This window comes from Polyodon spathula, chromosome 13, assembly GCF_017654505.1.
Source record: "Polyodon spathula isolate WHYD16114869_AA chromosome 13, ASM1765450v1, whole genome shotgun sequence".
In the NCBI taxonomy this organism is placed as follows: domain Eukaryota; kingdom Metazoa; phylum Chordata; class Actinopteri; order Acipenseriformes; family Polyodontidae; genus Polyodon; species Polyodon spathula.
In genome coordinates this window covers 30,621,700-30,627,699 of record NC_054546.1, presented here as the reverse complement: position 1 = coordinate 30,627,699, position 6,000 = coordinate 30,621,700, and positions in this window count along the sequence as shown.

The following is a 6,000-nucleotide window of genomic DNA, read 5'->3' as shown; positions in this document are numbered from 1 at the left end:
CATAACGCTTTGCAGTTTTCCCATATACTTAATGAAAAACTGACAAAAATGTAAAAATGTGACATTTAAAAATCGACCATGAAATACTGTACTTATGACTTTTGCAATATAATTTTATATTTCTTTGATTACATGATGTTAAATAAAAAAAATCTAAATTCTGTTCATATAGATTTTTTTCAAATCCCTCAATCCCAAATTTCTAGGTGATGCAATGCTTTTGGCAAGAGCTATACTATGACTGCTACTAATAATAACAAATATTTAGGCTGTCTCATTTAATAGATGAAAATTACATTCAAAGCTGTTTTTTTGCTCTTTAAAAGATCATCATTGTGGGGTCACAGATGACAAAATGTTACTTTGGGGCTAATGTACCTCACAATCCCACAGCCGCCCACATGTTTGCAAGCTTAGTTAACAAAATACAGCTCATGCTATGTAGGTTTGAATAAATAAACAGCCTTTGATGGTAATTCAAAGTTGCCATGAATGCACATTATAATGACAAAGTATTTCCCCCGTGGTTTGAGTGTATTCTGTGCGTGGTTTGAATATCAGCATAACACTTTTTGCATTGAAAATCTACTTTTCTTTCTTTTTTTATCTGCATAGTTTAAAACCTTATTTGTATGCAGCCACAAGATGTATTGCTTTTTTGATGGTATTTTAGTTGTCAGTTGCAAAGCGTTAGTAATTATGCTGTATGTCTCTGTCATGGCTGCATTCACCAGGGCCTGGCCGTTAATGGGATTGAACATACTGTTAGGTCTTTTCCTTGTATCATGTTTTGAAAGAAAGAAATAAAATAGCTCAAGCTGCTCTTCTGGTGCCAATAGTGGAGCAGTCCCTGACAAGTTTAGCAAAGTGTATTTCTGGCACACTTAATGGTGAGAGAGGGTGTGAGGTATATGAAGCCTTATGACTTGGTAGCAGAGAGGTCATGGATTGTAGAAGAGGAGCATTTAAGAAACCATTTGCCAGTTTAATATTCCTCACATTGCACAGAGGCAACCTGTAGAGAGATTCCAGATATTTTTTTTTATTTTATTACTCATCTTGATAAAGAGGGTGCAATTTACATAGAGACAGCTTTGATGCACCTCAAAATGTATGCAAATTCCCTGAGTGTCTTATCTGGTAAAGGCAAATAGTGTCATGCAGTTAGGGTAAAGCGAGTTTGTGTCTTGGTATAGGCATTTCACTGGCGCTTGTGGATTAGGGAGTTAAAATCACTAGAGACTGTTTCTCCTACTGACCCCACTGGACGATTGGTGGAGGGATCGAAGGACTGCCACTGCCTTCGGCAGAAATGTGGAACTGCTGTGTTGTGGGAACATATATATATATACACACACACTTAAATCAATGAAACTTCAATAACATTTTTTTTCCCCATTCAATCTCCCCCATCTCTGCGCTTGCATAGTATTTAAGTACAGTAATCTCTGGCTAAGAGAACAGCCCTCGGGAAGCTAGCGAAGTATTCTTATAACCAAAGTGTTCTCAAAGACGAAGTCAGCCACCAGACAAAATATCAATCAATAAATAAATAAACACATATGTATTACTTGTCATAACGCACGTACATCAAAATATGAAATAAACTGAATAAGCAAAACAATAGGCAAGTTTATGCTAATAAACTATTATAATAGACAAACTAACGTTAATAAAAATAAAGCAAAACAACTTTACTATGTACTACAAAATTATCTGGAGGGTGTGTTTCGGGCTATCACGATGGCAGAGGCAAAATAATGGGTGTTTCTTAGGGTTAACTTAATGTTAATAAACTAATTGTCAAGCTAAATGAACAGAGCACCCCTACACACGTTATAAAATGCAGCAACAATATACAAGACATGCACATTATTTAAGATTGGCAAAGCAACACACCAGAATGGGAAACAGAAAATTGCACGGCAACTTGTGTCTGATTCAAGTTTTTTTCAAGAGCTTGAACAATTTCCAACATTGTGTAACAAGAGAAACTGCAGCACATTTTGCTCTTTTGTTTACATGCCATTTTGTAGCAATGCGGTACACTTGTGGAAATCAGAATACAAAACAATTCAATGATATGACGGCAGTTCTGGAAAGATTTAATAAACTAATCAGTGTCCATCAAGACACTCTCGTGATGACAAGTCGCTTTTTTACAAAAAAGTATTGTATCCATTGTGAATGAATCGCTGTCAGTGCCAAGAAGGTGTTCTGGAGGCAGGGGAGCGGGGGAGGGGTGTGTGAGGGGTGCAGGTAATCTTCCGGTGGTAGAGGAGCAGAGGGGATGAGAGGGGGCGTAGGGAGAAGTAAATCTGGAGGTGGGAGGGGCCAGGAAGGTTGAGACAGCAATAGGCGAGTACAAGAGATTTGAATTGGGTGTGAGCAGACTGTTAGGAAATAGTTTTTCATCTTTTGCAAACCTTTGCAGTGTTTACAGGTGACATATTACTTTAACTTTGTTGTATCCTGTGTTGTCTGTAAGTCAACAATATATTTTTAATTTCGCTTTGTTTTTTATATTTTCAATAACACTAGGCTTTGAACCTTGGTCTTAAAATACTATATTCAAGATAAATAAATAAATATCAATCAATAAATAAATAAATACATATGTATTACTTGTCATAACGCACGTACATCAAAATATGAAATAAACTGAAAAAGCAAATACTATAAAATACTATATTCAAGATAATCTATATTCACTACTATATTATATATTCAAGATAATCCAGACCTTGGTGATCTTAAACCACATTTCCTTTTGCCACTGGGATTGACTTGATTTCAAAACAGGCTCATTCATTTCCCTGAACAGCTGATCGAGATCAAGTAGATTTCAATAGGACTGTCAGCTGCAGTTAGGATTGTGTGCTGGCAGAACTCAATCTCGCCAACTAACACTGATGGTGGAAGTTACCTAATAAGCGTCCAGTGTGAAGGAGGCGGGTTTTAAATTTCAGACCGCAGAAAAAAAGAGGTTCTGATAGTGTCAGGGAAATGTTGGGGGTTGATGAATTCCTGGGATTCCTTTGTAAACAAAAAGGTACAGGTGTAGGGCCTAAATGTGGTATGCGTGCCAAAACTAGACATGTGTAATGTCAGAAAATGCACGCACATTGATTCAGAAGTGCTGTGACTGACTACTGCACAAATCACGATGAACAACACAAACTGTAGTTCACCCACAAAATCGTAATATGTTTACAATTTTAAATAACACAATTTGTTGCACACACACAAAAACAAAACAAAACAAAACAAAAAAACTGAATAGCAAACCAGTGAATAAGCCCTGGAAATAAGCAGCAGAGATGTGGAAATGAATTATGGCTTTCCTGTGCAGCACAATTGATCAGCGAATTAAAACTGATGGATTGTCCCAAGGGACAAGCACAACATATATTATAATTATATTTCATCTTGTTAAATGAAACAGCAGTTTCTCAAAAAAAAAAAAAAAATAATAACATCCTATTCCTTACACGCTTAGCATTTAATCTAAGCTCTATGCATTAAAACCTATCTGAGACTTTCTGGGCATACTGTAACAGTTTTTATTTTATTTAAAGCAGCTATTCCTCAATCGACTCTTAAATATGACCTTGGCAGCAGTGTAAAGCTGGGGGAGCAGCACAGTCAGATCAAACAGCATTTGAAAGGGGTGTATGATAGCAGGGACATTTCAAGCGGATGTCACAGTAGCAAGGACAGTCATGTTTTTAGGATGCTCCAAAGCATCTATCATCAGAGTGTAGCAGCAATGGCAAAACAAAGTTATAGTGGTTGCCAAGAGAGATGGCTATGGCCGCAGACAGTGGGAAGAGACGGTTAAAAATATTAATGACGAAATTGATTAAAATCCATCGAGACACTTTCCAGCACCACCTCGTGTCAAGGCTGTGATCAGGGCAAACGGTGGCTTAGTGGCCTGACAGTATATCATTCTGTTAACATAGAAGCAGGTTTGACTGTCTACGGCCTGGATAAAATCAAAGTTATGGTACCATTCTAGTCAAGTACTTGTCTATTTACAGATGTAGTACTACTGTATTGTATACACGCTCAAGTGAATCCAATTATAACATGATGCAGGTGAACTATAAGTCAAGGCTACACAGCTGTTAAATTTAACATGACAGCTATTCAGGTGAAATGTGTCTCTGCCAAAACGTGTCGAGTCTGTTAGACCTATAAATAATTTGGCTCATAAAGGAGTTACTGTATTTGCTTGAGTAAAAGTCGACCCCCCCCACCCCCCCACCCCTTTGTATGGCTGAGATTTGGGTATCAATTTTTTTTCTGCTAAATATATGTATTAGATATCCTGACAGCATTTGAGTGGCAGATTTGCAAAAATAACAATTTTTTGGGGTGTGGGGTGTGGGGTGGGGTTGTCTGACTGACATTAAGTCACTTTGACAACACACGAAATGTACTGTACAGGACAAGATTTGTCTAAACCTACCTGGGAACATTTATATATATATATATATATATCTATATATAATATTATATATATATCCTAATATCTATTATATATATATAGACAGTGTCACAGAATTGTTTTCGCCAAATCTTGAGATGCTTGCATTTTGATTTGAGAGAAATTAAAAGCATTTGCTTTGGCAATGAGTGCAACAAAGATTTACCAACAACAATGGAGGTGCTGCTGTTTCCACAGAAGTACTATGCTGCAGGGTCACACAATAGAAAAGGTAACGTTATTATTATTATTATTATTATTATTATTATTATTATTATTATTATTTAAGGCCCTTGTAACAGGGGAGATCTGTGCTGTCGTTTTGGCGCATGCATGGTACTGCAAGACGAGGGCAGTAGCCCCATAAGATCCGCCTGTCAGTCATGGTGATGACATGGAGAGGTGTGGTAGAGTGTGTGTTGGCTTTCCCTCTCTCTGAGTGGCTGAGAGGCCGGCCTTGAGATTACTATTTTTGTAACCCTAGCATCAGGGCCTGTGTTGTGATTAAATCTGCATGCCTGTGTGGCGTGTCAACACTCACGGCTTTGTGTCTGATTCAGTATTATTCAGTGACGACCCATGTAAGTAACCCCGCCCTGTTACAGTGTCTTATACAGTAAGTGCCTCTTTTAGAAATAGGCACTAGCAGCCTTTAATGCACTGTTGTGTATTGCCATCAAAACTAAAGGAATTGTGTTTCCAAAGTGGTAGATCACTAGATGATGCTGGCTTTTACTTCTATGAAAAGACTGCTTGATCTAGCTTAGGATACATATGTGACACATTATGGCATCACTGCCAGCTGTAAGAAGGGAAATTTCCCCACAAGTGACATCCAAAAATGCAATATTAACTATGGAAATTGTTTCACCTTTAATTGGCACTACCATATGTTATATTTCCAGAAATCAATGTGTATTGCACCTGTCAAATCCTGTCAAATCAATTTTTGCAATTCTGCTAGTTTTAAGGTCATTTTTTCTACTTTGCTTCTTTTTTTATGTACCAGCCACCATTAAGCAATATTGTCATTTAATACTTAATGACATCTCATAATCATAAACTGCCCTACTTAAGAGTGAAGTCTTAAAGCGGTGAAGAGTAGGAACCTTAAAATATGCCAAATTGCTCGCATGGGCCCAAAAGATTCAATACAAATGGAAAAAAAAATAAGACAAGTTAATTTCTGCAAATATACCCTATGGTAGTTCTATTAAAGGCAGAACAGTTTGCATAGTAATTATTCATCTTATCTTATAGACTGGACTGGAATATGGGGAACTGCATTTCTGAAGTTGTTTTTTCACAGAAAATGTTGCGCATTATCTTGAGGGTTATCTGTTGGTTGAGAGAACGGATGTACCAACAACGTTGCTTTAGATTCTTGTATAGAGGTACAGACTCGACACATCTAATTAAATGTATTCAATTTTGTGAATACAGTCTGTATTTAAAGTATGAACAACAGTTGCAACCATTTTGCATTCTGTGCAGCCAATAGTGAAGCT